This window comes from Tamandua tetradactyla, chromosome 10, assembly GCF_023851605.1.
Source record: "Tamandua tetradactyla isolate mTamTet1 chromosome 10, mTamTet1.pri, whole genome shotgun sequence".
NCBI lineage: Eukaryota > Metazoa > Chordata > Mammalia > Pilosa > Myrmecophagidae > Tamandua > Tamandua tetradactyla.
Window position 1 is genome coordinate 105,557,840 of NC_135336.1, and position 21,414 is coordinate 105,579,253.

At 42.0% G+C, this 21,414-nt stretch overlaps 1 long non-coding RNA gene across 1 annotated transcript in view; it reads left to right on the forward strand.

Annotated features, from left to right (window-relative positions):
- The first annotated feature begins 560 nt into the window (after nucleotides 1–560).
- The window catches only part of LOC143648110 (uncharacterized), a 91,408-nt gene continuing 70,554 nt past the window's right edge, over nucleotides 561–21,414 (forward strand). The window contains exon 1 of the long non-coding RNA XR_013158372.1: nucleotides 561–1,046. This is a non-coding gene — a long non-coding RNA (uncharacterized LOC143648110). The remainder of the gene's footprint in view (nucleotides 1,047–21,414) is intronic.

The following is a 21,414-nucleotide window of genomic DNA, read 5'->3' on the forward strand; positions in this document are numbered from 1 at the left end:
TATTGTTGGTCAACCTTGAGTTAAATTGGAGGATAGACTCCGCAAAGTAAGAATGGACAATGACAAGGATGAGCACACTGAGCCTTACTCGAGCTCTAAAATCACATGTGACCTCACAACGTACAAGATACCCAGCCTTTTCTAGACCCCAGACTTCAGCTGAACAGTGAAGACCATATTACCTGCCTGGATTTGGGTCTGGAGGAAGAAGGAACACAGAGGAAGTTTCTTTTCTCCTCCATTTTCCCAGCAAAAAAAGCCATCTCAACTCTAATCTTTAAGTCTGATTTTTTTTTTACTGGTCTTGCTGTCTTTTCCTGGCATTCTTTCTTTAAGGAGTCACTTCCCAGGTGTTCTTCTCCTTGCCTCCTTGGAAGGCTTCACCCACTGGCCTGCCCCCTCCCAGACTCTCCCTTCCCCTCACTACTGGACCTTCTGTGGCGTGTATTTCTTCCATGGTGCCCTCTTCACGCCCTTGTTTTTCCTGTTTCCTAATGCCACACTCAGTCCTGGCTTTCTTCTGAGTCTGAACGCCAAGAGGCACCAGCGGTGACCAGCAACAATGAGGCCTAAGAAAACAGGTCATCTGAGCCGAGAGAGACGTCAGCGAAACCATCTCAGCACTCGATTGGCCTTTTGTTAGGAGAAGAGTGACCCTTTAAGCGAGGCCCGAGACAGACACTGGTCTCTTTTTAGAGTGGACAGAGCTGGGGTGGCCTGTACTGAAAGGGCAGTATTCGCAGCTGAAACTGGGGGTGCCGCAAGCCTGGAATTGTTGGGAGGCCAGAAAGACGTCTGTGCAGGAGTGAGCCGGGCGCCAGCCGACAGTCCAGCAGCGGCGGAAAGGATGAGCGGAGGGAGTCCCAGCTGGGAGGACATGATCAGTGGCGAGGCCAAGCGGGGAGACGCCACCGAGGCAGCCTGCAGCAAGCCAGCCGGGGGAAAGTCAAGGGGGACACCTGGGCCAGCGGCTGAATAAGATGCTCAAGAGTGACCCTGGCAGAGCCGTCACATGTATCAGATTCAGCTGTGAAGGCGCCAACACGGTGAGTTGCACTGGTCGTTTGGTAGATTATGTCAGCTTAATGTTATTTTGAAGTTTGAGTCTCCACCAACCATGGAGGGTTAAAATATAATTAGAGTCAGCACCCTACTAGCTGGGAGTAGGGTAAAGAAGGAGTTAAAGATGGAAGAAAGGAAAGAATGAGAACCATCTATACTTCTTTTTTTTTTTTTCTACAATGGTTTGTTTCGTCTTTATTATGTGCAAAGCACTGTTTTAGGTGCCAAGGGCATAGCAGCTCTCACAAATGGACTGTGCTGGTTTGAAAAGAAGTATGCCCCCTAGAAAAGCCACATTTTGATCAAAATCCCATTTCATAAAGGTGGAGTAGTCCCTATTCAATACTGTATGTTTGAAACTGTCATCAGATCATCTCCCTGGAGATGTGATTTAGTCAAGAGTGGCTGTTAAACGAGAACCATCTATACTTCTTAATGAGTAGGTTGTGGTCAATGATTAATTCATCTGTTTGTTTTATTAGGTGACTCTGCCTAAAAACTATGCATATATATGTGTATATACATTCACATATGCTATAAGCATGTCAGTAAAATATATTCCTATTCTTAACTCACTTTGCAGGAAGAGATGGCTTGTGTATATGCGTTTAATTATTGAATACATGGGCTTGGGATAATAATTTGGGGTTACGTAGACTTTGTCTCCATGTAGATTAATGACAAGACCAGTTTCCAAATGAAAGATAAAATCCAATGAGTTTCTGGACCGTGTGGGGTTCTTGGGATGAGTCGCCATAGAAATGCCATTATGTTCTCCAATAAGGAATTCCGGAGAGGCTCGTTCCCAGGGTCAAGGAGGATAGTGGGTGACACTCTCATTTATGTTCCAAAAGCAAGTGGAGTCATTCTACTCCTAGGCAGGCAGCAAAACCAGCCACACACGTGGGCCGACTTCATCACCAGTGCTAGAAAATTCATCCATGAAATCAGGAGGCTTGTTTGTGAGTGTCTGTGTCGCTAAACATTGTGTTTCCTGTGGACAATGTCCCCACTCCTGACTGTCTTTGTTATCAAATACCACACAGAGTAGCAGCACCTGTCTAGGGTTTCGTTCCTTCCCTTTGCCAAAGCATTCGGGAGGTAGCATGAAATCGTTGTGAGGAACATGGCTCTGGGGGCCGTCTCTCTGGACTCAAGCCCCAGCTCTGCCACTGACTAGATACCTGTTATTTGACCTTCCCGTACCTCAGTTTCCTTACCTGTAAAATGGGGATATTGATGGTCCTGCCTTGTGGGGTATTATGGAAGTGAAAATTAGTTAATATAGGTACATTACACAGACTAGCTCCTCGCATATAGTAAAGGCTCAATTAATGTTATTGATTATTATGGGCTGATTATAACGTTTGACATCACTAAGCATCAGGGTAGGTTAGAGTAGCTACAGTAACTAGATCTAAGGGGAAGTCAGAGTAGCTGGATCTAAGGAATAAACAAAGGCGCTCCCGAACTTTGCCTGCTGGCAAATGAGACAGCAATAACCTGCAAAACCAGCATTAATGACCTAGATTCATTTGCAAAAGTAGAAACTTTAATTTTATAAAAAGAGAACATGGTGAAGAGGATTCTATAAGAAATTAAACACGGAGACATAGCTCTAGTTTCTTTTTTAAACTTTTTTTGTTGTTAAATAGATTCAAAGAAAAGAAAGAAAGAAGCAATAGTTTTCAAAGCACTTCAACAAGTAGTTACAGAACAGATCCTAGAGTTGTCATGGGCTACCACTCCACCATCTTGGGTTTTTCCTTCTAGCAGCTCCAAAACACCATAGGCTAGAAGGGATATTAATAGAGTGATTCAGCAGCCATACTCGTTTGTTAAATCCCATGTTCTCTGCTATATCTCCTCCTTCCCCTTTGATCCTTCTTCCAATCCGCAGGGATCTTTGGGCAATGTCCCTTCTGACTTTTTCATGTTGAGAAGGACTGTCGACACTAAAGGATAGGGAGATGTAATCAGTTGATAATCTTGGAGAAGCTAGTCCCTCTGGATTTCAGGATTTATCTGACCTAGGACCCCTCCATGAATTATAGGTTCCAGGAAAGCAAACTTAGTGCCTGAAACCTTTATAGAATTTCAGTCCAAGCCCTAAGTGTTCTTAAGAATAAACAGGAATGGGTGGGCCACGGTGGCTCAGCAGGCAAGAATGCTTGCCTGCCATGCCAGAGGATCCGGATTTGATTCCCGGTGCCTGCCCATGTGAAAAAAAAAAAAAAAGAGAATAAACAGGAGTAACGTTGGTTTCGTTTTTATTCTTAAGGAGAGACAGAAATGTCTGTTTCTCAGTTTGTTCTTACTAACTGTGATTTTTATATTCTAATATTGTTCCTACCAGCAACCAAGGGTGAAGGCATGGGAGAAAAGTAGGGGAGGGAAGTGAAGCAGCAGGAGCTGGGTGGATGCTTAAAAGCCTCTGCCTTTTAAGACATTCATTCCCTGTGTTCTCAGGACATTTATCAGGAATGCAAAAAGAACTTGATCACAGCCTTATCAGTTAAGTTAAATGGAAAAGGTGTTTTTGTGAGTTAAGAAACTTTATTCCCCCCAAATTCTATATTCTGTTGTGTACTTATTGCTCAAAATAATTTCATATGAATAGAATTTTAAGAATTTCAAATAAGGTTATGATTTAAGAATTCATGCAATATACCCCATACCATCATAATATGTGTATTCTTTTCAAAAGCATTGTAGTAGAAAGTAAAACAGATAAAATATGAGAAAAGCTTGCTGATAAATATTTCCTCCTATAATCATTCTCATTAATTATTTTTAAAATTTTAATTCAAACAAAATTAAAATAAGTAAAAATATACATATTCAGTGTTCAGTTCAACAAGATTTGAGAATTGTATATACTTTTTTTTTTTTCCTTTTTAGCATGGGCTGGCTCCGGGAGTTGAACCCGGGTCTCCGGCATGGCAGGTGAGAATTCTGCAACTAAGCAACTGTTGCGCTGCCCAGAATTGTGTATATTTTAATAACCAACATTCAAAACAAGATATTCAACATTTTGGTCACACCAGAAAGTTCTTTCGAGTTCTTTCCAGTCAAACCGCTCTCTTGCCAATCACTTTCCAAGATTTATATCAAGATTATTTTGTCTTTATTTGGATTTCCTATAAATGGAATCAAACTGTATGAATTCTCTTGGGTTTAGTTTCTTTTGCTAGATATAATTTAGTTTTGGACTCTCATCCATATTGTTAGATACATCAGTAGTTTCTTCTTTTTACTGCTAAATAGTATTCCATTGATAGCTATAGCATATCCAGTTGGTCTAGCTATGTTTATTACAAAGACTTCCCTTTCTTCATTGAATTACTTTGACATCTTTGTCGAAAATCAATTGACGGTGTACATTTCGATCCATAGCCTGACTTTACTTCATTCAGTTGATCTATATATCTATCTTTCTGCCAATACCACACTGTCTTGACTACTGTGGCTTTAAAACAGGTCTTGAAAGCAGGCATTGTAGTCCAAATATGTGTCTCTTTTCTTAATATTGTTTTGGATATTCTAGATCCTTTGTATTTCCGTACACATTTTAGAACCCATTCATCTATTTCTTCACAAAAGCCTACTGGCATTTTGATATAGAATCAATAACTAAGTTGGGTAAAATAGATATTGTATAACAATATTAAGTTTTCCAATAGATGAACACGGAATATTCCTCCATTTATTTATGCTGCTTTAATTTCTTTCAGAAATTCTTGTTTTTTTAATGTAAAATTTGCATACATCTTTCACCAGATTTATTCCTTGGTGTTTGATTTTTTTTGATGCCACTGTAAATGGTACTGATTTTCATAATTCTATTTTCAAGAGTTTATTATATGTGTATAGAAATACAGTTGATTTTAACTGAATTGTGCTAAAATGAGCAAGTGCTAAATTCACATTAATTTTAGTGATTTTTGTAGAATTCTTCATGTAAAATAAACAGATTGAGACTGATTAGATAGTAAATACATTAAGAAACGTGGGCGGGCCGCGGTGGCTCAGCGGGCAAAGTGCTTGCCTGCTATGCCGGAGGACCTCGGTTCGATTCCCGGCCCCAGCCCATGTAACGAAAACGGAGAAACAAAATACAATAAAACAAGAAAATGTTTAAAAGATGTTTCCCTTTCTTCCTCTCTTCCTTCCTTCTATCCTTCCTTCCTTCTCTCTGTCTTTCCTTTAAAAAAAAAAAAAAAAAAAAAAAAAAAAGAAATGTAACTGTTATACTTTTAACCACATAGTAGTATTTCTTTGCTTCTAAAGATTTTGTTGCTATGGTGGTGGTTTGGGTGGGGATGATCGGGAGAGAGGAAAGTTCATAAAACAAATCATTTGCCCCAGTTGCAAAATTTCAAAACCATATGTTAAGCTTCTGTATAACAACCAGCCTTAAATTGGCCCCAACACTTTGTAACCATATATAATATACACTCTTGCCTATATGCCTTCTGAAGCTTAGTACATGCAGTCTTGATACCCAGAATATAATTTTTTCTCCAATTCTTAGAGCATATTTTCTCTACGTACTTAGGAGACTCTGTTTTGAAGTGCCCTCCAACTGTGATTTGGTAAACCACAGTCTCAGTTTTGGCTTGGAGCAGAGAGGTGCAAGATTAGAAAAAAAAGTTTGTTTTGAAATATTAACAGCTATCATTTAATGAGCACTTCCTACATTTCAAGAATAGAGCAACTTACATACATGGTCTCCTTCATTTCCTATCAAAGATCTTATGAAGCTAGTACCATCCTTAGACCTATTTTAGAGAGAAGGAACTGAGGCTTGGAAAGATGAGGTTGTTTGCTAGGTCATGCAATTAATAAGTAGCCGAGTGAACATTTGAATCAAAGTTTCTGACGTTGGAGCCCCAGTTTTGACCACTAAGTCAAAGTGTCTTCCAAAGTATCTGTTTAAAAAACAAAGAATTTCTTGCATTTCCTGGGTATAGAAAAGGAATTTAGTCAGGCTTGAAAATTCTTAGGCTGATAAGAAATGACACCAACTTTCATTTATTACCACATAATGGGATAAGGGATGGTTATAAATCTCTTAAGTCAGCCAGTGGTGGTGCTAAGAAGACCAAGCTCTCCCCTCAATCTCTGGTCACTATGGAGACCAAGGTGAGGGAAGCAGGTCTTGGCAGCTGGGGAAACAGCACCAGGCTCAGACTCTGCTGAAGGTGGGGCCTCGGGGTGCCACTTACTGTGGGTTCAATCACCTTCAATTAGAAGGCTGCATGAATGCACCCAGGGGTCCTCTGCCATATGTGAGGAGCTCATTCAGCAACCACACACACAACCCACAGGAGAACCCTGCACAGATTCAGATATACCAGGGCTGAAATTACAAGGCAACCCCCAAACAGAGCAAAACAAATCTAACCAGGGCAGTGAAAGCCTGGGATAATAAGCCCAAAGAGCTTCGGCACCAGAATTGCAAAAAAGGTGCCCCTGTATGCTACAGATGACAGAATCATAAAGAGCACACTTGTAAAATAAAGCCCGTTGTGTTTCAGAACAGGCTGAACTTGGCAATTCCATGGCTATATCTTATTTCAATTAAGGGGGAGGGAGTCCTTAAGAAAAGGGCTTGAGAAGGTTCGGACTCCATTCTTTGTGGATTATTCCCAGTTAAATCTACAGTGATGTTTTTCTGTCATTTAACTTTTCTATATGGTGACCTTTAATCTTCATTCCTTAGAAACATAGGAGTGGGGAAAGTACTTTATAACCCCTGGTGACATTCCAAGAAAATGTCACTCACCGGTACCAGCACTATCCTGGAATTTCCAGTCTGGAGAATGGAATTTGGCAGGGTCCTTGCACATCAATCAGAGCACCTGCTTCTTCAGCTCTAAGAGACATTCCATTCCATTCCAAGAAGCTTCATCTTTTCAGATTGCGGTTGAGCCTGCAGTTCACTCCTTCATAGGCATCTCCCTCCTTCTGCCCGCTGGGACTCTTCCAAACCTACACTCCGCTCTGAGACCAGGGGCCCATAACCTTGGAAGTGTTTCAAATACCGGAGGACATGTTCTCTTGGAGATTTTAATGCTGCCCTGAACACCGCTGACCGTGTTTGTGGGCAAAGAACGTAATACAAAAACCACATTAGCAAACCCTCACATTACACTGTGTGAGCTCTATGTTTCAAGAGTTATAGGTGGAGGTTTTAAAGGCCCTTTGATCAAACAACCTTACTTAATTTTAATTTCACATAGCACAGTTGCTTATATTTTTTCCGACTTGAATTGTTCCTAATCTAAGCCAGTTATATCGTTGTTTTCATAAAGCGACCAAGAATACGTGGCTTTCCATGCAGAGTCAATAAAATACGTCTTAGTTTGCCGGGCAGCTATGGCTAATATCACACAATGGCTTGGCTTAAATTCAAAGCATTTATTGTCTCATGGTTTCAGAGCCTAGAAGTCCAAAATCAAGGCATCAGCAAGTCTATGCTTCCCCCACCCCCAAGGTCTAGAGTTTCGGAGCTGGCTTGCTGCAATCCTTGGGGCTCCTAGGTGACTCTGCCTCCGGTGACCTGGCACTCTCTCTCTTTGGGTCTACTCTTCTGGGTTCTCCCTCTGGCTGTTACTGACTTCTGGCTAGCTCTGGTTTCTCTCTAAAAAGCTTTAGTAATCAGGATTAAAGCCCTCCCTGGTCCAGTTGGACCACACCAAAAAAGGATTTTAGAAGACCCTATTGACAAATGAGTCTACACCTTCACTGATTGCACATCATCAAAGGGTTCTATTTACAAATGAGTTCTTCACACTCACCGGAACATGGAGTAAGATTTAGAACACGTCTTAATGTGCCCCCAAAATACCTGTAAAAAGTCTGCATATTCTCTAAAAGATTTCATTTTTAAAAGTTTGTCTTTTACCATTCTCTCTTTTTTTTTTTACCTTATATTGTAAAAATGTTCAAACATACAGAAAAATGTACAATATGGGATGACAACCACCCTATACTTACGTTCCACATGTAACAATTGTCAGTATTTTGCCATATATATGATGATCTGTCTTTTGTTGTAATTTAAAATCAACGGCAGACATTGCTACAATAAAGTAGTGATACCATTAACATGACTATTTCTGTTGGTAAGCATCTTAAAATTTTTTTCCTTTTCTTTATTAGAGAAATCATGGGTTTATGGAACAAATTATACATGAAGAACCTTTAAAATTTAAGAATGCATTTCTTCATAGGCACACATTGAATTTATTGTTTTCACAGGCAATCTTCTATTCTCTGTTACTTCTAGTACACTGGAAGTTAGATCTTAAGGATTGGTTAATTCAGGTAAAACTTTTTTTTTTTTTTTTTAACCAAGAAGGCTTCACTGCTGATGCTGTTCACTTCATGTTATATCCCATCAATGACAGCCTACCTCAATCTTGGGGGTGCAAAAATGGGCCCATGGGTGGAAAGGGAGCTCACAGCTCTCTCTCTCCATTATAAAGCTTCCTTTTCTATGCTGATGTGCTGGTTTGAATCTGTGGTGGACCCCAGAAAAGCCATGTCATTTAATCCTCAATCCATATTGCTGGCTGGGAGTTTTTTGATTGTTCCCATGGAGATTTGACCCACCCAGTTGTGGGTGGTAACTTTTGATTACATGATTTCCATGGATGTGTGTCTCCACCCATTCAAGGTGGGGTTGCTTACTGGAGTCCTTTAAGAGGGAACAAAATTTTGGAAAAAGCTAAAGAGCCCATGCAGCCAGAGACCTTTGGAGATAAAGAAGGAAACTGCCCCTGGGAGGTTCATGAAACAAGAAGCCGCAAGCGAAAGCTAGCAGACGGTGCCACGTTTGCCATGTGCCTTTCCAGTTAAAAGAGAAACCCTGAATGTTATTGGCCTTCTCGAACCAAGGTGTCTTTCCCTGGATGCCTTAGATTGGACATTTCTATAGCCTTGTTTTAGGTGGGACATTTTCACAGCCTTAAACCGTGGTCTTGCAACTTAATAAATTCCCCCTTTTAGAAGCCTTTCTGATTCTGATATACTGCATTCTGGCAACTTGTAAACTATAACAGCTGGGGACCAGCAAGTCATTTATGGGGCAAAACTCTGGCCGTGGAGTATCAGATTCCTTTGCCTGAGTACTTCTACATTCATTGATGATCCTCGACTGAATTTATTCCACTTAAGGTTACACAATGGAGGTTTTCTAATTCTGTCGTCTTTGGGCACTTATTAATGAAGTTACTTCTCAAAATTGGGGCTGTTTTGTAGCCCCAATGGATAACTTAACACTTCCTCTTTGATTTCTAATTTTTTTAGTAAAAGAAGATGGTTTAAAAGCCGGAAGCTTTTGAAATAAAATAATTCACTGTCTTATGCTATAAATGCCATATTATTTGTAGTTTACTACTAGTAATGCCAATATGCATAATATTAGCTTCATAATGCTAACATAACTTCAGGTCTGTAAATACTAATATAAATTCAACTCTATAATTCCACTCAATGAAGGAAAAAACAAAAGAAAAATAAAAGTGGTTAATTGTAAGTTGATTGGTTACTGGATTCAAATGATGAGTCAATTCCATCAAAATGACTTGTCCAGTCAATTCCATAAAAATCATATAGACACAGCATGTCTGAAATTTATAGGAATAACATGGAGGATATATTTGTTCCAAGGGACTAAGGAGGCCCAACGGGGAGGCCTGGACCAAAGATTGCCTGTGGGGAGTCCCACATTGGTTGGGATTGGCTGGGACCTTCTGCCTCCTTCTGGTGTCTTCATTGAGTGGGGCAAGCCCAAGAAGACCGTGTCCTTGGCTCCAGAGCTGAGTAGACGCTGAAGAAAAAACAGCAAGAGGCTGTTGGGCAGGCACACCCCCATGGCAGGGTAACAAGGGCCTTTCCTGAATCGGGTTCTGAGCAGCATATCCCACATGGGCTACATGTGCAGGTGAGGCCCTTTGGTCCCCTCTGCCTCAGCAGCTTGGCTTCCCACCCCTCGTACTGCATCCTCCCATGCTCCGGCCATGCCCTGCTACCAGCCTGTAGTAGGAAGAAGCATATCCTCCAAAGACATGGCCAAGTCCTAATCCCTGGTCCTGCTGGTGGGAACCCATTTGTAAGTAGGGTCTTTGATGATTCTATTTGGTCGAGGCCTTAATCCATATAACTGGATTTCCTTAAAAGCAGAGCAAATTTGGGGGCAATAAGTAAGAGGCCAGAGGAAAGTGTGATCACCACGTGACAGAGAGCCGAGGTACACCAAGGATGGCTGGTGAGCCGTCGCCAGAGTGCCACATGCTCCAGGATGAAGCAAACCTGCCAGTATGTTGATGTTGGACTTCTAGGCTCCCACGACTATGAGACAACAGATTCCTGTTGCCTAAGCCAACCAGTGTGAGGCATCTGTCATAGCAGCCCTGCCAAACCCAGACCAGGCTGTTAAGTTGGATAAGCTGAGTCCCTGCACAGATTCAAGCTGGAGGCCCCACACCCACCCCAATCCATTCAGTGAACTCTTGTTGGTCCTTCAATATTCAGTTCAAGGGCCCTCTCTTTCTGGAAGCATTTCCTAGTTACTGATTTTTTTCTTTTTTCTTTTTTTTTTGGTCTATCATCTCTACTAGATTGCAAGCAGCCTATGTAAAAAAAGAAATATCTCATTTCCAAATTGCTCTTCCCTGCCATAGAGCTGGCAGAGAGCAAGTGCTAAATAAATGTCCTTTGAATGAAACAAATGGGTGAAAATAATAAGGAATGATTTTAGCTTATGCCTAGGAATGCATTGATTTCCCCCTTCCCCTTCCATAAGCAAAAGGGCTGAACCGATTTCTCTCAAACCACCTCCAGTAAAATACACCTGGGATGGGGGAAAAAGAGCCTGGTCAATTTCAGGCTCAATGGAAGAAAATGTTTCACATGTGAAGAATGGCCCATGAAGATATATATGGGACTAGAAAAGGGAAAGACAGGGGTCCAAATGGAAATTGTTCTCAGTTTACAAAAATGCTTTAACCAAGAGAATCGTAATAAAGAGCTAAGTTATTAAAGCTCGACCAAATAAACAGATCTTTCCACCCCATTCCACTAAATGAAAGTGGTCATGTAATCATGCTATGATTAAGGAATGTCCGTGAGTTAAATGCTTTTCGGAATAGACATAAATCAGCCGATCCCCCTCTTTGGAGGCAGCATTCTTTAATGTCCATTAATCTGTGGTTGTCTCCTCTTGAAGCTTTTGGGTCCCTCTGGGCTTCTCTATCTCTTAATTGAAGCGGTGTGCCTTGGAGAATTATGGCTCTCCTACATCAACCTTCTCTTCCAAGGGTACATTGCAAAACAAATACAGGAAAAGGGAACTGGCTTCAATTTATAGGCCAGAACTTTCTCTGAATACGTCTGTCTGACGTTCCAACCTGACGCAGGGCAGGCTTCTCAGATCAGCGCCCTAATTGTCAGTGAGCGCAAGATGTCAGGCTGTCTTTCTGCGCTGACTTTGAGGAATTATGTATTTGATGAAATCCAGGGCTGTGGATCAGTTCACACAGGGATGAAGACGGGCTCTGGAAAATACAGCGCCAGCATCTTTAATGTACTCCTTTTCCTTTTATCCCAACCTTCACACTCCCAGGAGCTTAAGAATCCGTAAGTCACCCGGGTAGCTGTAAGCACCTCCTTCTTGCTGATGGCAGACAGATGTCTTCCGGCCTTCTTGCTGACGGACATGAGGCCACCAAAATTTATAATCCATCCCAAAGCCAACAAACGGGGCCTGCCGCGGCCAGACCATCACCTGGCCTTTTGAATTAATCCGGAGAGGAAAGTGGAGCCCATGGCAAAAGCGCCACCTCCTTTAGGCTTTGGAGACTTGATTCCATGGGGTGGCAATAGGAAAATACTTTGCACATGGCTGTGCACGCACATTTGGAAGGAATCAAGCCTCGGCCATCTAAATCATTCAAAGAAAGCAGCTGCATGAAGCATCTCATAAATTGTAGGAGCAAGAGCTCAGGCAGAGAGACTGCAGTGACCATGCTGCCCCAGGAGCCACACTAGGGACCAGAGTCACTGCAGAAGACCAGTTTTGCCAAAATGCCACAAAAAAGCTTCAGTAAAAACCACAAAGGAGAAATTTTTTGGTTATGCTGCGATTTGCATTTAGAGTGTTAGATAAAATTGGATCCAAGGTGAAGACCTCTTAAATGCTTAATTTAAAAAATCATATTCATTAGCAAACACTTATAAAGCATTTATAAATTGTGAGCCTAAGGGCTTTGCAGGTATTCTGTCATTTAACCCTTCTAATCATCCTGTGAGGTAGTTATTATTATTTTCTCTCTCTCGGGTACATGATCAAATCATTGGTTGCATTATTGAGCACACAGGATATCTTTGATATGTGTGTTTAAAGCCCTCCAACAAAACCTACTGGCTTGAAGAGCAACCCCCTGTGGTAGATTGATTGTGCACCCCAACAAAGACATGTTCATAATGTGAATCTGTGTTCCTGTGGGTGTGAACCTACTTGCAACTAAAGAGGTTCTCGGTGGGTGACTGTTAGGCATAATTATAAGTGGGCTTAGCTTCTCCTTTGCAGGAATAAGCTTCATAGGGACAAACCCCAAGATCAAGGGCTCAGTCTATTGAATTGGTTGTCCCCACTGCTTGTGAGAATATTAGGAATTCCCCAGGTGCAGAAGTTGACTATTTCCTCCTTTCTCCTCAGTCTCCCAAGGAGACTTTGCACATACTTCTTTATTCTCTGCCCAAATTACTCTGGGATATATTGGGGCATCACATTAACTAGCACAAACCAACAAGATCTCATGCCTTATTCAAGATTCCATGTAATTATGGTGTTCAAGTAAGCTGACTGTACAAGTTAAATTAGATAATGTGCTGCCCAAATACAAATTTTGCCCCAACTAAACATGTCTCCCTCTTCCATCTCATTCAGGAGTTTGGAGTTTTAAAATATGGACCATATCATCCTTTACCCTGTGTTCTGATTTACTTCAATCCTATCCAGATCAGCTTCATTCATATCTCTAGTCAAATTCTGATCACTTTTTCAAGTTTTTTTAACAGTTGCTGTAAGGGGTAATCTGGCTTTCAAATCTTCAGAGCAATAGCTCTGAGTCTCAGCTGTCACATAAATACCCAAAGTTTCAGGGAACAATCAGGTATAAATAGCTCAGTATCTCAGAATTTAGAAATAACAGTTACAACTCTGAATACAGGGAACTGTTGTAATAGCTTACAATCTAGGACCCTTTACAATAGGCTCCAATCAGAGTGGGCTTAATCCGCATTACTGGAAGCCTTAGAAAGAGAAGCCAGAAGCTGGAGGTCAGTAGAAACCAGAAAAGAAACGCATGAGGAGAGCAATGGCATTGCCATGTGACAGGAGACAGAGATGCAAGCCTAAGGAATCCCAAGCACTGCAGCAAGCCAGCTACCAGAGCGCTACAGATTTGAAGGAAGTACGGTCTTAATTATACCTTAATTTTGGACTTTTAGTCTCCAAAACCATGAGGCACCCACATCCTATTGTTTAAGCCAATGCATTGTATGGTATTTGTCATAGCAGCCAGGCAAACTGGGACACCTTCCCCTCCCCCAAATTCATGTCCACCCAGAAACTGTGTATGTGACTCTATTTGGAAATAGGATCTTTTCAGATGCAATCAAGTTAAGATGAGGCTGTACTGGAAAAGAGTGGGCTCTAAATCCAGCATGACTTGTGACCTTATAAAAAGAGAGAAATTCAGACACAGGCATACAGAAAGGAGAACACCATGAGGACAGAGGCAGAGATTAGAGTGATCCCATCAGGCCAAAGAAAGTCAAGGACTTCTAGCAACCAGCAGAAGCTAGGAGAGAGGCATGGAGAGACTCTTCCTCTGAACCCCCAATTAAGACCCAACCCTAATGATGGCACTTATTTCAGACTTTAGGCTCCCAGGACTGAGAAAATAAATTTCTGAAGCTTTAAGCCACCCAGTTCATGATACTTTGCTACGCAGCCTTAGGAAATGCTTACAAATTGGTATAATTATTTCATAACAAATTTCTAACTTATAGTTGTTTGGGTAGTCGGTGATAGAAGAAGGAGTTACTAATTCACTTAGGTTTGATGGACATAAAATGGGCATCCTGGTATGGCAAAAGTTCTCCTGATAACTTCCATAAGACTTCAAGTTTCAATGGTTTTAAAATAATCTTATAGAATCCAACCAGACTAAAAAATTAGTGTAAAAAAGAAAAAAAATTAGAGAAAATCCAGTTCAGAGTTGAAACTGACCATGAGCACTGATGACCAGTGTCTTTAATCAACTCATGGCTGCTTGTGACTCTTCCAAATTCCCTCTGGTCTCGAATGTTCGCAGAGAGAAGGATGAGGGACTTTAGTTTCAGGACCAGCTGTGAAACAAAATACAACCCCACTGAAAGACTCTGCTGTGCTGATTGTGGGAAGAGGCAAACTGTCCATTGTGCCATGATTTCTGGTGACCCAGGGCCCTGCAGTTAATCAGCCCCTCCTGGGGGTTCAGACATTCTTGGGGTGAACTGGAGTTCATCCACTCTGGCTGGTGCATGTATCCTCCCAACTCTGCATTCAATGACAGCAAGCTGGTGGCTTGAAGCCAGTCATGGTGGAGTATTCACACCATGGAAATTGGAAACTCCGCTATCCCACGACCCATCTTACCAGCTGTGCCAGTTTGAAAAGATGTATGTATCCTAGAAAAGTCATGTTTTAATCCTAATCCCACTTTATAAAGACAGCTGTTTCTTCTAATCCTCATTCAGCACTGTATGTTTGAAACTTTAATTAGATCATCCCCTGGAGATGTGACTCAATCAAGAATGGTTGTTAAGCTGGATTAGGTGGAGTTGTGTCTCCACCCATTCCAGGTGGATCTTGATTAGTTTACTGGAATCTTATAAAAGAGGAAACATTTCGGAGAAAAGGAGAGATTCTGAGAGAGCAGAGAATGAGATAACCATGAGAAGCAAAGAGTCCACCAGTTAGTGACCTTTGGAGATTAAGAAGGAAAGTGCCTCCCAGGGAGTGTCATGAAACAAGAAGCCAGGAGAGAAGGCCAGCAGATGACCCTGTGTTCACCATGTGCCCTTTCAGGCAAGAGCGAAACCCTGACTGTGTGCACCATGTGCCTTCTCACTTGAGAGAGCACGTGAATGTCATTGATCTTCTTGAATCAGGGTATCTTTCCCTGGATGCCTTAGATTGGACATTTCTACAGACTTGCTTTAATTGGGACATTTCCACAGGCTAAAAACTGTTAACTTGCAACTTACTAAATTCCCCTTTTTAAAAGCCATTCCATTTCTGGTAATCTTGCATTCTGGCAGCTAGCAAACTGGAACACCAGCAGATCACCAGGAAAAGGTGTCTTAAGAGTTCTAGATTTTTTCCAGCAAGGCAGGGTTACACATTAAAAAAAAAAAAAGAGGCACTGGGCAAAACAGGAAGCACAGTATTCTAAGAGGCTGATTATGAAGAACCACTGGCTCTGGTGTTCAAGCTGGCAATCTTTCAAAAGAACCAACGAGGGAAGATGGCAATCTCAGGCTGGAGTCAGAAGCAACAGAAAGGGGCAGGCAGAGGGGCAAATATTCTTTCCCACCTGCCACTTCAAATCTGTCTGGTGCCTTCTTTTGGACTCGTGCTAGGTGTAGCAACCTCAGATCTAAACCTGACTGTTGCTAGGAGGTGAGTGATTCTGGTAGAACAGCAAAATTAGTTCTTTTGTAACTCATGTCAATCAGAGTAAATAGTTGAGGCAACTGCCTTAGTTCCCCGTGGCTGCTGTAACAAATTACCACAAATTGAGTGGCTTAAAAGAGCATGAATTTATTCTTATAGTTCTATAGGTCAGAAGTCTGTAATAGGTCTCACTGAGCAGGGCTGCATCTCTTCTGGGGGCTCTTGGGGACAATTGTTTCCATGCCCTTTTCCAGCTTCTACAGGCTGCCCACATTCCTTGGCTTATGGACCCTTCCTTCTTTACACACACCCTTTCCATTGTCACTCTGATGCTGACCTTTCTGCCTCTCTCGTCCATGTCTAAAGAACCCTTGTGGTTACACTGGGCCCCATGTATAATTCAGAATAATCTTATTTTAGGGCCAGCTGATTAGCAACCTTAAATCCATCTGCAGCCTTCAATCCTTCTTGCCAGGTAACATACCAGAGTCGCAGGTTCTGGGAATTATGCCATGGACTTCTATGGGAGGGGAGAGGAATGTTTCTGCCTATGACAGCAAAACATATCACCTGGGGTCCTCAGTCAAACACCTCGGAAGTGACTCTGGAATTAAATTTGGAAGGGCATCACCAAAGCAACTTGACCCCAGTCTCTTTTCTCAGCCACAGCCTGAGCTGCATGGGAATGATTTTGGATCCATTATATAGTATACTGGAGGGACTGAACCCCATCTGTTCCAGATATAAGGAGTGGGTTTCCTGGTAGTTCTGCAGACAATTTTGGTAGTTCTGAAGTCTTAAGGGCCCCAAATCCAAGGTGCAATGTGAGGGTTTTCCTCCCCCAAATGTTTACTCCATCCCTTGTCCCAAACTCCTTCAAATTGTGTCCTAAGTTTATGGCCCTTTTTGGCTTAGCCATAACTAGAAGTTCTCCTGCCGTCTTTGCATGCATGTTAAAGTACAGCAGAAAGTGATTATACCTAACCTAAGAAAGCACATACCAGACTTCTTGACACATACTAGATTTCTGTAATGGGAAATTAATATTTGAATGCAAAAGAAGTTAATTTTTTACCTTGGGGGGTATTTCAACACTGACCAGAACGCCTCCTTTAGTGTCCGGCGTTAGCGCTCAGGGCAGAAGCTTTGCAACAGCCTTGCCTTTGGCATTTCTGGGAAAAGGAGTGGAGCTGGTGGGGGAGCAGGGGTGCCATACTTAAGAAGCACAGGCCTTTACATCCTCAAATATTCTTTCTCATCAGGAAGGAGGACATTTCCTCGGCATTTGGGGGGATTGGAACTACACCAATGCCTGTCTCTCGATAACATAATTCAAATATGGCATAATAGTGCCTGGGGGAGAGTGAGTGGGTTTGAGGATTATTGCTTTCACTGGTCTGAAGGAGACTCCAGAGGACAGCATGCGGGGACCCCAACCAGCAAACTGCTGAAACTTTTGGGGTTCACAGGACCCTGTCAAAGGGCTCCAGGGCGTCATCCATACATGGTTCCACTGTCGCAGATGCAGGATTTCCTCCCCTCCTCCGAAAACGTCATGCTAGCCAATATTTTCTAATAACCATTTCCTCCATAAAATCAACAAGGGGAAAAATTCCTCTTCAAGAACATGTCTAGATGATTACATTTCTCTTTGACAGAGAATCATCGGTGACGGCCCCAGGACTCACAAGGCTGTACACATTGTAAAACTCTGATTAATGGGATAAGACACATTGTTGATATTCATGGAATTCCGTAGTCTAACCTCAGACCATGTTTACAGCACATTGACTTGCAGCCTAAAAAAAAAGAAAAAGAACTGCTTTTTATGATTGGTTATGCGGAAAGAGCTCTACAATAAGGAAACCAGGCCAACATGTCTTGCTGGGTAGCCAAACCAGACTGTGTATTTTATGTTTTAAGTTTAAGATTTAAAACTCAAGCAATGCATAGAGATATTCTTGCCCAAAGTCTTTCCTATCTGCAAAGGGATGAAGATGGGCAATTCACTTCCCAGGGCAGAGGCACTTTTCTGGTTCTGACAAGCAGCAGAGCTAACCCATGTATCTTGGGTTGCTAAGGTTTATTTTTTTATGTTGCTTCTTACATTAAAAAATATGTAGGGAGCAAAATGTGGAGTTTTCCCTGAAATGTGAGTTTGCTGAAGAATGATAACATTTCATTCTGAATTTGTATGGCCCCAACGCTGATGCTTATGCGAAGGTGGAAGGTGAGCACGTTCATTTTCCATCATCCTGCTGTGGCTTCGGAATCACGCCGGTTATTGTGGATCCTATTTTGTAGAGAAGGCCAATGACAAGTGGAATGAATAACTTACCTCAAATTACCCATGAAGCCAGGGTTATTATAATTTGCAGCCGAGTGGGTTCACCACAAATCGGCTCTGCCTAGACTAATAAAGGCCGTGCAGAGGGAAAGCCAAGTCTCCCTCCCCCAGCCTCATGGTCTACTCCCAAATCAGGATTGGGGCCAGATGTAATTTGTTCAGAATAGGGAGGGGGAGCCATTTGAATATTTTATAGATAAGGAAGAAAGAACTTCTCTAGAGGGTACTGACAATTATTTTTTAAAGCAAAACTGATGAGGAAATCACAAACACAAGGGGACATGTGGGTTGGAAGCTATCAGCTGTGGGGAATGGGGCCTTATGTTAGGGAAGAAAATGGGTCCTTTTCCCCAAGAATATTCCAGAAGAGTTATCATGATGTTTGTAGAGCCAGAGAGTGGAAATTAATTTGGTAGTTAGCTGAATAATGAGCTGGGACAAGAGTTGTAAAGTGGATGAAGTTTGTTCTCATGCTTTTCCATTCCCATCCCCCATCCCAGGATGTCCCTCTTCTGGTGCAGCCTATTTCCTGCACTTGCATCTTCATGACGCTCATGTCTGCTAAAGGGACACTGTTGGTGGGCAGCGCATCAACCCCATGGAAAGCCCCCCTCTGTGGCACATCACCACCCCCATCAATCACTAACTCTTCCTAGGCCCAGGCCTTTGGAGTCCTCATTTCCATGCTTAATAATGGATGCAGGCAGTTCCAACAGAGAGTGGACCCTTGCAAATGCGTTAGTTAGACAGTATGTCACCCCTCGTGGATAATAGTAACGATGCTGATGATAGTAATAATAATAATAAAAACAATCCTCACTGCATTTTTGTGTCTTAAAGGATATAAGAATATCATGGGAGTAATGCAAAGAAAATGAAAAACAAAATTCAGCTTCTAGTATTCAAAATAGATTTTGCAGCAAAGGAATAAACGCGAAAGTCAGACCTGTTTGAGAGAAAGACGTCTCAATTCTTTCCCATCCCTTTGCACACCAAGAGCCAGGCTTGGAGGACTAGACCATGGAGTGGGTATAAGGCAGGCCCCGGGCAGAAGGGAAGAGGGAGTGGGGTCTTCTCCTTCCACTCCTGGAGGCAGAAGGAGGGGTTAGCTGTGAAGTGTGTAGATCCCAGCATGCTTCTCCTGGCTGAGACCCATGGAGAGAGGAGTGCATTCACTGCGTTGAAGGGAATCCAGAGGGCAGACAGGTTCATGTTCTCTGAGGGACATCAATCTGTTGCATTGTCACTCATCAACACAGGGGACCTCTGATGGAGGGGTACTCTTGGCAAAGGAGTCCAGTGGCACTAGCCTGGGATCCTAGATGGCTAAGCTGGGGACCTGTAAAGAGGCGCAATGTGGTTGGAACAGGGGGACCTAGGGGCAGATGGCAACCATGGCGGAGTCCCAGAGGGTTCCCTGACCCCTCCCAAGACATGGGAAGGGGCCACCTGGTCCTGACAGGTCAAGAAGGAATGACCTTGCATTGGCCAGTTACCCCACAGGTGATAGCCAGTCTCCCTATGAAAGATATTTCCCCCATTGCCAGCAGGGCACACACGTCCCCTTCCTTCTTCCATATGCCCAGATGCCATCTTGGAGGGGGCAATGGGGTTGGGGGAGGAATCTGGCAGATTAAGTGAACTTTTGGGGACTGTTTAAATCAGTAGGACTGGGCCAGATCCTCACATTGTTGCTGGCATGGGATGATGTAAGTACAGAAATTGAGAGGCAGCACTTAGAAACTCTTTGCTTTAGTTTCTTGGCTGCTAAAACCAACACCATGCTATATATGGCTCAACCAATGGGAATTTACGGGCTCACGGTTTTGAGTCTAGGAGAAGTCCAAAATCATGATGTTAGCAAGGTGATGCCTTCTTCCTGAAGACTGCGGCGCTCTGGGGCTGGCTGCCCTCAATCCTCGGTCCTTGGTTTTTCTGTCACATGACAATGCACCTGGTGGCATCTTCTCCTTTCTCTTCCAGGTTCCATTGACTTTCAGCTTCTGGCTGCTCCCCGTGGCTTCTCCTTCCCTGCCCAACTTCCTTTGCTTATAAGGACCTTAGCCATGCTGGATTAAGGCCCACCCACATTCAGTCGGGCACATCTTAACTAATAACATCTTCAAAGGCCCTATTTACAAGTGCGTTCATACCCACAGGCCTTGGGACCTGAACATGCCTTTTGTGGGGGACATGATTTAATCCCCAACTTTCTTATAGCATTCTGACAGAATAATTTCATGTTTATTGAAACTGATCAGAAAAAAAATTAGGCTTGTATTTTGCATGTTTCTTTAAATTTTATTTTCCAGTAATGCATTTTTATAGAATTTTACGAAAGTACCTAAAATAGATTCAAAGTTAAAAACCTAGAATAAGGGAGCTGATTAAGCCCAACAGCACTAATTCACTACAAAAGAAACATTAGTGATTGCCTCTTCCTCTATAAACCCCGACCTAACCAATTCAGTGTTTCCATAACTCCATGTATTATGTACACTCTATAAATGTAAGTGTAATGCACACTCTATAAATGTAAATGTAATGTTCAAGCTATAAATGTAAATGCAATGCTTGTTATGAAAAGTGCAATTTATTGTACATTGTCCCAACAAATGTTTACTTTTATAATTGTTATGAACTTGAATTGAATTAGTATTTTGTTTTCATGTGTGAATGAAACCTTTTAAAATAAACAAGTGTAACCAAGAAGATAAAATAAAACAAAACAAACAAAACAAAAAAGCTTCTCTTACCACAGATAGTTTGATAAGCACACAATTATGGATGAGACTAGGTGTTTCAATTTAAATAAACTTTTTATTTGAAGAAGATTTCAACTATATAGGACAGCTGCAAAAATAATATAAAATCCTTCCAGAGAACTCCAACATACCCCCACCCAGATACCCAGATCTGGCAACTTTTAACATTTTGCCACATTGGCCTTTATCATTCTATCTATCTATCTTTCTATCTATCTATCTATCCGTCAGCTATATATACCTATCTATCACTTATCTTTCTATTCATCTATTTTGAGAGTTGATTGCACACATCATGCTCTTTGGCCACTTAATACTTCTATGTACATTTCTAAGAACAAGGATATTCACTTATGCAACCACCTTAAGTGCAGTTATCAAGTTTAAGAAATGTAACATTGATATAAAGCTTACGGTAGGACTAAGTTTTATACCAAACTCTGCATTTTTCCCTTCTACTCACCAGATAGGAACTTGTAAAGGAAGATCAGCTCAGTTTTGGATAA